This window comes from Schistocerca serialis, chromosome 6 (genome assembly GCF_023864345.2).
Source record: "Schistocerca serialis cubense isolate TAMUIC-IGC-003099 chromosome 6, iqSchSeri2.2, whole genome shotgun sequence".
In the NCBI taxonomy this organism is placed as follows: domain Eukaryota; kingdom Metazoa; phylum Arthropoda; class Insecta; order Orthoptera; family Acrididae; genus Schistocerca; species Schistocerca serialis.
Genome location: NC_064643.1, coordinates 604,442,614 through 604,455,028, shown reverse-complemented (window position 1 = coordinate 604,455,028; position 12,415 = coordinate 604,442,614). Strand labels below are relative to the sequence as shown.

Here is a 12,415-nt window from a genome sequence, read left to right as displayed (position 1 = left end):
GGAAGTTACTTTGTTCATTTTGAACAACGATGCAGTAGAATTTCAAACGGTAAATCTGATTAGGAAAAGCTGGATAGTATCACTTCAACCGTACGTGAGTATAATACTGCGTCGAAGCGAATATGATTTTTAATCTTAATTTTAGTGGAAGTTACTTTTGTCTTTGTGTGTCGGTTTCGTGCCACATGTTTAGTAATCAATGACCCTTCTAGTCCACCACGGCATCGCAATAGGCTTTATTTTAACAGTGTGCTTGTTTAATGAGCTATAATTTCTGCAAGAATGTCTGTTCTTTCGTGCGCTCTCTACAAAGCAGCACCAAAGTTTGATTCGGAATGCACCACGTGCTCTAGTTCGGCTGTATGCAAGCAGCAGACGCAGTTAGTATGTTGAATAATTATCGCACAACGTCGTGCATTGGTTAAACCTCTGTCCAGAATAGTGCATGCGTAGAATCGTAATGCGAAATAGTATCATGTCTCCCACCCCCGTTTTCTGTGTTTCTTCTTGCTGTAGTTAAATTGTGCTCTGTTACATTCTCACGTAATTCTTACTTAAATATTTCTAGTCAGCCACCAGTTATGTGTAGTTAGGATGTGCAATCAAATACTTCGATACAATAAATAATCTACGTGAAAGATAAATTCTGTGGTGTTGACCTTACCCACTTACTCCGATTTCCAATTCTGAATTAATCAAGTTGCTTCATGCACGACATGGAGTGCTATTTAAAGAAATTTGCATACTTGTAATTAAATTATGAAAGTAATTAAACTAATAATTTTCCAGCTCCGTTCTTTTCTAAATGGTTAGGAAGGGCTTGGGCTGGTGGCGACCCTGAATTTCTGAATTTTTGTCATTATTGATGAGAGAGAAGCAGCGAGAAATGCGAGATAACGTATATGGCTCGATGAGAAACGTCGTAAAGATAGTAATACGTTACACAACTCTTTAACCCGATGACTAAACAACAACAGTTGATTTAGAGACACCATTCGTGTAAAACAACTGACGCTCCAAAAATCGGTATTTGATCAGACTAGCAATATCGATACAGATACAACACTTAAACGCGAAAGTGAAAATTTGTTTCCGAAATCTGGTTTTCTTCTTCTGTAGGCTGTGTCACATGTAGACGTGCTATCTGACGCAATCGTCCTGAAATGTGTTTTCGCTCTCGTCTCACAGCCCTTTCTGTCCACTGAGGATTTACTGGTGTGCACGGGAGCAGTTGATTCCCTCCTGACAGCCATTCCCCGCATGTCGTGCTATTGATGCTAATTAATAATTAGACTGGCAAAAAAACCTGGTGTCAGATAGGGAATATGGAAAAATCATAATCCTTCAATAATGGATTGATCAGGAATATTCGTTCGATGCCAGCTGTCTTCTGCACGGGCCTATAATCCCTTGTGCTGCCTGGATCATGGACACTTCTGCTAAACTGCAGCTATCCAGGCATTTGATACGAGATGGTCGTTTCCATTTTTAAGGTTCCTTACCTCAGTCGGTAGAAACGGAACCCTTACATGGAATCACTTGGTTGACCGCGTGTCCGTCCGTCTGTTAACACCCCTCTTGCTCAGGAACGAGTAAAGGGATCAAGATGAAAGTTATGTAAAATAGTAAAGCCTACGTCCCCTTTGCGGTGGAAAACATTTTAGCTTCTAAGACAATGTAATTTAAAGATACAGCGACTTGTGACACATATTTTGATACTCGTGAACTCACTCACCAAAACCTAGAACCACGAAATTTTCCAAGAAGCAAGGTTTAACAGTATAATTAAAGGAAAAAACCTGAAAATTGCTAGTTTGAAATTACATCACATAAAATATATTTATTTGCCATTCGTTGTCTGTCTGTCTGCCCGTCTTTTAAGACCCTTATTTCTCAGGAACGGGTGTAGATATTAAGTTGAAATTTACATCAAATACTAAGGTCTACGGTCCACTGGCAGTGTAAAAATTGAAACTTCTAAGTTAATTAAATCAAGAGTTGCGGCCATTTATGTCACATATTTTTAGACTCGTTGGTTTCCGTACAAACTTACTAATGTTTATGGATAGTTTTTACGAGTGAGTTTTGATAGTCGCAAACATATATCATAAAAACCATCCATATACATAATTAAGTTTGTACGGAAACCAGCGAGCAAGAGTCCTACTTGCACTTTTCCAGTTTTTATTCATTAACGGCGATAGGTGTGCGTGTAGATTTTCTTAGGAATTTTTCTTGTTTTGAATGTCTGGAACCGTGCTCGTAAGGTTTGAATCGTTTAGACTCGCGCACGCACCCTTGGCAGAGAAATTGCGCTGCACAGAGATGAGTTAGAGGTTATCTTTGGTCTACGGAAGCGCCAGATTTATCGGTTGACGGCGAGTAGCTGAGACAAGACAGTCGAGCTTTGGAGTTAGATATGAAGAGTTTTTTTTTGTAGTAGTAGTAGTAGTAGTAAGCAGCAAACAATGAAGATTTTTGGGAATTATATTATGGACTAATGGAAGATTTATCGCGGAGAGAAAAAGAGTTGATTTTTGCATTGCTACAATCGTACTCTTTGTAAAGAATAGATTATAGGTAATGATTAAGTTTGTTCGATTTGCGGCAGCGGTTTGACAATATAGCATTCTTGGTTCCTCAGACAACCAGATCAGGAATCTTTTCGCTACTCATTTTTTATTAGTATTTATCGATCATTGCTAGAGAAATGGATTTAAGAATTAGATTTTGGATTTTTTTAAGGAGAGTTCAAGTTTCGAAATTGTTTGATTATAGTTACGTGATTTTAGAAAAAAGCTTAACTGTTGCTAATGTTTCATACTGAAGTCAGTAGTGGCCCGTGCCCAAATATTCGCATTTATCTCATGTTTAGTGCAACGTTTATGCTTCTATTTCCACATACTTTCACCCATGTCAGTTTTTGCTGTTAACTGTGAGACACCTTTTATAAATAAAACACCGACGATTCGACCGGCTTGCCGCGGTTCTCCCAAGGGCGACGGAGACAGGTCTTCACAAAATTACGTCGAAGTTATTTATTACGTATACACTGAGGTGGGAAAAATATTAGGATACCTCCTAAAAGTGTGTCGAACCTTCTACACCACTGGCCATTAAAATTGCTACACCAAGAAGAAATGCAAATGATAAACGGGTATTCATTGGAGTACCCAGAACAACCACCTCTGGCCGTAATAACGGCCTTGATACGCCTGGGCATTGAGTCAAACAGAGCTTGGATGGCGTGTACGGGTACAGCTGCCCATGCAGCTTCAACACGATACCACAGTTCATCAAGAGTAGTGACTGGCGTACTGTGACGAGCCAGTTGCTCGGCCAGCATTGACCAGACGTTTTCAATTGATGAGAGATCTGGAGAATGTGCTGGCCAGGGCAGCAGTCGAACATTGTCTGTATCCAGAAAGGCCCATACAGGTCCTGCAACATGCGGTTGTGCATTATACTGCTGAAATGTAGGGTTTCGCTGGGATCGAATGAAGGGTAGAGCCACGGGTCGTAACACGTCTGAAATGTAACGTCCACTGTTCAAAGTGCCGTCACTGCGAACAAGAGGTGACCGAGACGTGTAACCAATGGCACCCCATATCATCACGCCGGGTGATACGCCAGTATGGCGATGAGGAATACACGTTTCCAATGTGCGTTCATCGCGATGTCGCCAAACACGAATGCGACCATCATGATGCTGTAAACAGAACCTGGATTCATCCGAAAAAATGACGTTTTTCCATTCGTGCACCCAGGTTCGTCGTTGAGTACACCATCGCAGGCGCTCCTGTCTGTGATGCAGCGTCAAGGGTAACCGCAGCCATGGTCTCCGAGATGATAGTCCACGCTGCTGCAAACGTCGTCGAACTGTTCGTGCAGACGGTTGTTGTTTTGCAAACGTCCCCATCTGTTGACTCAGGGATCGAGACGTTGCTGCACGATCCGTTATAGTCATGCGGATAAGATGCCTGTCATCTCGCTTGCTAGTGATACGAGGCCGTTGGGATCCAGCACTGCATTCCGTATTAACCTCCTGATACGATAAACCGCAATCGCGATAGGCTAGAATCCGACCTTTATCAAAGTCGGAAACGTGATGGTACGCATTTCTCCTCCGTACACGAGGCATCACAACAACGTTTCACCAGGCAACGCCGGTCAACTGCTGTTGTATATGAGGAATCGGTTGGAAACTTTCCTCATGTCAGCACGTTGCAGGTGTCGCCACCGGCGCCAACCTTATGTGAATGCTCTGAAAAGCTAATAATTTGCATATCACAGCATCTCCTTCCTGTTGGTTAAATTTCGCGTCTGTAGCACGTCATCTTCGTGGTGTAGCAATTTTAATGCCTAGTATAGTATTTTTCAGTCAGTGATCGGTTCAGACCCAGCCCATTCCATGTAAACACAGCCCACATAATCATGGAGCCACCACCAACTTGCACAGTGTCTTGTTGACAACTTGTGTCCATAGATTCGTGAGGTCTGCGCCACATTCGAACTTTACCATCAACTCTTACCAACTGAAATCGGGACACATCTGACCAAGCCACGGGTTTCCACTCGTATACGGTCCAATCGATAAGGTCGCTATCACTGATGAGGCGCTGCAGGCGATGTCGTGCTGTCAGCAAAGGCACCCACGTCGCTCGCCTGCTGCCGCAGCCCATTGATGCCAAATTCCGCCGCATTGTCCTAAAGATCGTTCGTCGGACGTCGCACATTGGCTTCTGCGGTTATTTCGCGCATTGTTGCTTGTCTGTTAGCACTGTCAACTCTACGCGAAACCCGCCGCTCACGGTCATTAGGTGAAGGCCGTCGGTCACTGCGTTGCCTGTGGGGAGAGGGAGTGCCCGAAATTTCGTATTCTTTGCACACTCTTGACACTGTCGATCTCGGAATATTGAATTCCCTAAAGAGTTCCGAAATGGAGTCTCCCATGCGTCTAGCTCCAAGTACCATTCGGCGCTAACGTCTGTTAATTCCCGTCGTACGGACATAATCACGTCAGAAACCCTTTCATCTGAATCACCCGAGTACAAATGACAGCTCAAATGACAGCTCCGTCGATGCACTGCCCTTTTATACCTTGTTTACGCGATACTACTGCCATCTATACATATGCATATCGTTACGCCATTAGTCGTTGTCAACTCGGTGTATGATATACCTTGTAGACTCTACCCAGTTACGACCTAAAGTCCGAAAGGATTTTGTTCAGACAGGCACAGCATTCGTTCCACTACCAGTGTGTTTCGCTGAAGTTTCAGTATTACTCGTCCGGCCAAAAGTTCCACCATCGGTGGCCCACGCTCCGTTCCCGTAGAACCTTTTGGCAACCGGTTTCTGGTGTGTCACTGCTCACCTTCCCGTAAGCGTCCCTCTCGCATTGTAATGACTTAGGAATTCCAACAGGTGCGCGCGGACTCGCGCATGCGCAGTGGGTGCCCGCGTGCAGAGGCGCCGCCGCGGTAACTCCAGTAGTCAGCGTCTTGGGAGACTCCAGTCGCACGCGGACCGCCGTCGAGGACTGTTGTGTGTGGGCGCTGCTGTGTTGCGAGTGACATTTAGTCGTAACTTCTCGTGTCCTGCACATCTGTGTGGCAGTGAACTGTCTGCTGTACGTAACCCTCAGCAACGAAGCAAGGGCTCGATATAACTTTGGATAACCACCCACAGGTAAGCTCAGTGAAATTTTTGTTGTCTAACAACTTGGCACTGAGAGCGTGTTTCTACCAGATCTGAAGACGTCCATGGGAAGCGTCGTCTTCGTTTCTTCGAAGGGAAACGAAGGGATCGTATGTTACTAACGTATGTTTGTTGAGTTTCGACAGATACATTTCAAGACGTATAATGCCACTCGCAATTACATATTTCAAGCGCTATTACCTAGTATTATTTAAAGAATAAACACGAAACGTTGTACCAAAATTATGCTACAAATTCGCCGAACAGCTGTTTAAGAAATAGAATCATACGTTTTGTTTTATCTTTTCATGCCAGTTAATTTATCATTCTTCTACGTACTGGTAAGACAGATAAATGCCGTAATTTGCAGAGAAACCGCTTTCTGACAGCAGATAGCCGTTTTCTCTTGCAGCATCTATCAAGCAAACTTTGAGAAATAGTATATGAAAGATCTATCCCCGTAATGATTTTTCGGAATGAGACTGTACGTCGAATTTACAAAATGAGAATTTTGTATGCTGTATTCTATTTGTTGTCTAACAAATCATATTTGATACCGAATTGTTGTATTTGACGGCTCAGGATCTTTCTTGAAACTCGTACTTCACGTTGTGTCGTGTCAGTTCTGTGCCCGGCACCAAAAGCACTGTGGTGCAGGTCGAAAACAACGATGCAGTTCGTTTTGTATAAAATGTAAACAGATCGAAAACAACGATGCAGTTCGTTTTGTATAAAATGTAAACAGATCGAAAACAACGATGCAATTCATTTTGTATAAAATGTAAACATTCATTCAGGTTCTGAAACCGGTGACTAGTATAATCTGCAAACTATTTATTCTATTGGCCTCATAGACCCTAAATTTACGAAAATGAAACGTTTCCGCTACATTATAAGAGAACATTCTTAGTGACTACTTTTACAGATTATCGTTTACAGTTATTTTCTAATTGACTTGGTTATGCTGCACGTAACCTTTACCAGATTCCCCTGGAGTAAAACATCACGTTATCAAAGGGTTAAGATTGCTCTTGCTATCGGGAGGAGAAAGTGGTTGCCCCCTTAAGACCTAAAATTTGTTAAACTCTACAGAGTATCTTCTGATGATACATTGACGAGAGACTGTAGTACTGAAAACCTGACACGGCAGAAAAACGTTCTTCCTAACACGTGTGGAAATCCAATGTGTTCATCGCAGTTTACTTACGTAAGCAATGTTGACATAGAGATGGATCACTTGCTCTTTTTGGCAAGGCTAGGACGAGGAATCAGCCGTGGCCTTGTTAAACTGTCTTGCAACGATCCACGGGAAGCTTAAAAGAATGTCGCCTGAAGTGACTTAGTGGAGCTTGTATAGTTTTGTGTGGCTCAGCGGCGTTGGGAATGTCTTACAACTGAACGCCAACACAGGGTAGCTTTTGAAAACATACATTAATATAAATCAAACCCAATGCGTATTTCCACTCTGCTATTTCCAGTACGAGTCCAGTGTCTCGACCAACGGCGCAGTTCAGAAGGTTATGAACAGATCGGAATATATCTAGATGAACTGAGAATGAAGGCGTATTCTTATTCTGTTCTTAGTACCCTAACGTAGTGTAAAGCCTGATTAGTAACATTCTGACAGCTCTCAGGCTTCAGGCGAACTGCCGTGATTTGGAAGAAATATGTGGTAGGGAAGTATCTTTGCAGTCTCAAAAATAACTGACTCAGATTTTGTGTTACACAGTTGGAACTCAGTGGGTGTGTCAGGTAGAGCCGATGAGCGTATGCGGTAGCGAGTTGAGTGGTGAAGTTGGCCTGTTTCGGGTCCGCGACCACGTGGATACAGGCTAGAGATATGGAGACAACTCAGAGCTTTCTCTAGACTGTTATCGCGCCACATGTCTGCCATTGACGCCAAGGCATGCCTCTTTCTGTATGCTGGCATCATAACAGCAGCGTATATTTTGAACGCGTTTCAGGTAACGGAAGAATGTGCTACTTACAAAACGCACGGTAGCAGCGTTGGGTTGTACCGCAGACACGGCAGTGCGGCCGAGAAATATTTTCTCTCTTCCGTCCATTGAGCAGCTCGGGAGGGCAAATAGAAAGCGGCAAAAATGTGAAAGTGGTCGGTCGGTGGTCGGCGGCGGAATCTGTAATGACCGTGTTGGGGAGTGCGTGCGGTGGACACGAAGCAGTTCCCTTCAGCGTGTTGCGTGGCTGGCTGCTCCGGGCGTTCCGGCGCCATTACACACTCTGCAGTCAGCGCGCGTCTTCGTTCCCCCTTGCCTGTAGCGAAGAAAGGGACGCAATGTTTTCTTGTGCCAGCAGATGGCGTCGATCAGGAAGTTCCCGCAGTGCTGAAGACACGCACTTCCTTCCTGCGGTTGAAAACTTGTATAAAAAACGGTATCACGAGGGATCCTCTTATAACAATGGTGTTTTCTGTCAATGAAGTTGTTATTGTTGTTGAATTTCCATTTTTTCGCCTTTTCTTTTCATCTATTTTCATTTTAATTCGTTGTGGCCAACTAAGGAGTGCATCTAAACTTATTTGGCCTTGTCGTTTTGCCATTTCCTCACTGTCTCCCTTCATTCGTCCACTGTGTTTCTTCTTCCATTCTTCTGTCAATTCTGAGCTTTGTCAGTTAGGCTTCTCAGCAAAATTTGTATGTTTCGTGAACTGGGGCTCTACCTTGAATGATTTCATCATGAATGCCAATTTCTTTTCGTTCTTCATTAACTTCTGTTAATCTTGTAACGTCCCCTTAGAAAAATTAATGAATTACAGTGCTGATAAACATCTTATGTTATTTGATTTTCAAACAGCTGAGCAAAACTGAACGTACTCAGACATTCACTAAAGTGACACACAATATTTTTAGCGCAACGCAATCTGACTTTCAGTAATCCCTACAAAAGGATGGCCCTGACTAACATTAAACTATACCTTTCACAAATCACTTGCCCCACAAAAATTTTCGTTACTCAAGCTACTGCAATACAGCGAGCGCCACTACTGCCAGCTAAATAAAAGATTCAAACTACTGAAGGCACTAACTACTGTGTGTGTGTTTGAGGTTTACGGGCGCTAAACAGCGGGGTCATCAGCGCCCACACTAACTACTGATAGGCATAGTTAGCAAATGAAAGATTTTGATAAAGAAAAAACAATGTATTTTACCTTAATATTGTTCAAAAGTCATATATATCAGTTCATGACATCTAGTCTTCCGAATTTACTATCTCTGTCCAGATCATCCGCTCTCAAAACTCCGCCATCTCACTCCCCACATCCACCACTGCTGGCGGCTCACCTCCAACTGCGCAACGCTACGCGCTGTTCACATCCAGCTGCCCAACACTACAATGGCAGACAACAATGCATACTAGCCACAGACTGCACACAGCACAGCCAGTGATTTTCTTACAGAGCGCTACGTGGCGTTACCAATAATAAAACCTAAACAACCTACTTACAATCTTACTGCGGTTTTTCATCTGTAAGGCTGTTGTCGATTGCATTTACAGATGACAATTAGCTATAATAGCCACTTTCTGATGGTATCTGCGAGATCTTCTTCTGTGACTTGGTGGATGTCCTGAGATTTCTTTTTCATCCAAATTCAGTTTTCGGGTTTTGACCCAAAGATTTTTCTCAGAATGTCGAACCAGCTTTGTGACTGGGTTCAGCATTTCGCGGCAGGTAGAAATCAAGACGACGATCTTTGCGAGACAAAATCGTCAGATGTAAAAGCAATTTCGCGAGTATTCCAAGGGAAGGTTATTGGGCCGTTACTTTTCGCGGGCTGGTCCCAGCGAAGGTTCGAGTCCTCCCTCGGACATAGGTGTGTGTGTTTGTCATTAGGATAATTTAGGTTAAGTAGTGTGTAAGTTTAGGGACTGATGACTTTAGCAGTAAAGTCCCATAAGATTTCACACACATACTTTTCCCGAAATATACGAATAATCAGGTGGATAATGTCCGAAGTGCCGTGAGTGAGTTCTTTAAATGGCGATGTTGTGTATAGGAAAGTTGGAAACGCCAGGAAACTGTAGGGAAATGCAGGAAACCTGCAGTGGACTGGCGATTGGTGCAGGCTGGCAGTCGAGCTCCTTCACGAAAAATACAGTATGTCTCCAGAATGAGATTTTCACTCTGCAGCGGAGTGTGCGCTGATATGAAACTTCCTGGCAGATTAAAACTGTGTGCGGACCGAGACTCGAACTCGGGACCATTGCCTTTCACAGGCAAGTGCTCTACCATCTGAGCAATCCAAGCACGACTCACGCCCCGTCCTCACAGCTGTACTTCTGCCAGTACCTCGTCTCCTACCTTCCAAACTTTACAGAAGCTTTCCTGCGAACCTTGCAGGACTAACACTTCTGAAAGAAGACATAGCTTTGCAACAGCCTGGGGGATGTTTCCACAATGAGATTTTCACTCTGCAGCGGAGTGTGCGCTGATATGAAACTTCTGCATGGTTCGCAGGAGAGCTTCAGTAAAGTTTGGAAGGTGGGAGACGAGGTACTGGCTGAAGTAAAGCTGAGAGGACGGGGCGTGAGTCGTGCTTGGGTAGCTCAGATGGTAGAGCACTTGCCTGTGAAAGGCAATGGTCCCGAGTTCGAGTCTCGATCCGCACACAGTTTTAATCTGCCAGGAAGTTTCATACAGTATGTATTCCTTACTGCGCACAAGTAAGCTGAAAGACTCATTACTTTTCTATTACAGTGTTGTCGGCAAATTACTTTTAAAAAAATCGAAACATACACAGCCGAAAAAAAAAAAAAAATTAGTACACCCTTTTAGAGATTTCCAATTCTCAAGATTTAGTGTTGCAACAATGCATGTGGAGTACATGAAATTACGTTTACGGATGAATAGCACAAACGGTTCTGAGGTACCCGGTATCGACAAATGCTGAAACCCCCATATTAATGCGTGGTGTAGCCTCCACGAGCGGCAACGCAGGTGGTGACTCTGGCATCTAGTCGATCGTACATATGGCGAATAATGACCAGGGATACTTTAAGCCACGCCTAATCGACCTGTTCTGTAAGTGTTGTTAGTTGACGATTGACATGAGTCACTTCTCGTCTCGACTGGAGACAAGTCAGGACGTAGTGCCGGCCAGGGAAGTTGCTGCACGCCGTGCAGAGCACAATGAGTTTCGCAGGCAGCATGTGGGTGAGCGTTATTCTTAGCGTCCCCCCCCCCCCCTCCCCGCCCAGAACAACAAAGGTGCACACCAGTTGTAGCTGATCGCACCCCAGCCCACCATAGGCTTTCGGCGGGGCCAGTGTGTCTTGGAGGAATGCACTCTACGAGACAGCGCTTACCAGGTCTAAGCTGTACGCGCAATCGGCCATCAGTCGCCTGCAGATAGGATCGGCTTTCATCGCGGAAGACCACGACGCTCCATTCCATCTTCCAAGAAACCCTCTGACGGCACCAGTCGAGCTGCTGGTGTTACACGTCTCCTGTTATTACTACAAGGGCAGTTCAATAAGTAATGCAACACATTTTTTTTCTCGGCCAATTTTGGTTGAAAAAACCGGAAATTTCTTGTGGAATATTTTCAAACATTCCTGCTTCGTCTCGTGTAGTTTCATTGACTTCCGACAGGTGGCAGCGCTGTACGGAGCTGTTAAAATGGCGTCTGTAACGGATGTGCGTTGCAAACAACGGGCAGTGATCGAGTTTCTTTTGGCGGAAAACCAGGGCATCTCAGATATTCATAGGCGCTTGCAGAATGTCTACGGTGATCTGGCAGTGGACAAAAGCACGGTGAGTCGTTGGGCAAAGCGTGTGTCATCATCGTCGCAAGGTCAAGCAAGACTGTCTGATCTCCCGTGTGCGGGCCGGCCGTGCGCAGCTGTGACTCCTGCAATGGCGGAGCGTGCGAACACACTCGTTCGAGATGATCGACGGATCACCATCAAACAACTCAGTGCTCAACTTGACATCTCTGTTGGTAGTGCTGTCACAATTGTTCACCAGTTGGGATATTCAAATGTTTGTTCCCGCTGGGTCCCTCGTTGTCTAACCGAACACCATAAAGAGCAAAGGAGAACCATCTGTGCGGAATTGCTTGCTCGTCATGTGGCTGAGGGTGACAATTTCTTGTCAAAGATTGTTACAGGCGATGAAACATGGGTTCATCACTTCGAACCTGAAACAAAACGGCAATCAATGGAGTGGCGCCACACCCACTCCCCTACCAAGAAAAAGTTTAAAGCCATACCCTCAGCTGGTAAAGTCATGGTTACAGTCTTCTGGGACGCTGAAGGGGTTATTCTGTTCGATGTCCTTCCCCATGGTCAAACGATCAACTCTGAAGTGTATTGTGCTACTCTTCAGAAATTGAAGAAACGACTTCAGCGTGTTCGTAGGCACAAAAATCTGAACGAACTTCTCCTTCTTCATGACAACGCAAGACCTCACACAAGTCTTCGCACCCGAGAGGAGCTCACAAAACTTCGGTGGACTGTTCTTCCTCATGCACCCTACAGCCCCGATCTCGCACCGTCGGATTTCCATATGTTTGGCGCAATGAAGGACGCAATCCGTGGGATGCACTACGCGGATGATGAAGAAGTTATTGATGCAGTACGACGTTGGCTCCGACATCGACCAGTGGAATGGTACCATGCAGGCATACAGGCCCTCATTTCAAGGTGGCGTAAGGCTGTAGCATTGAATGGAGATTACGTTGAAAAATAGTGTTGT

General features: G+C 44.6%; 1 protein-coding gene across 4 annotated transcripts in view; it reads left to right on the top strand.

The window, feature by feature from the left end:
• The first annotated feature begins 5,535 nt into the window (after positions 1 to 5,535).
• The window catches only part of LOC126485139 (uncharacterized), a 504,509-nt gene continuing 497,629 nt past the window's right edge, over positions 5,536 to 12,415 (top strand). For all 4 annotated transcript variants that reach the window (XM_050108800.1, XM_050108799.1, XM_050108802.1 and 1 more), the window contains exon 1: positions 5,536 to 5,691. The gene's annotated coding sequence lies outside the window, so the exon portion shown is untranslated. The remainder of the gene's footprint in view (positions 5,692 to 12,415) is intronic.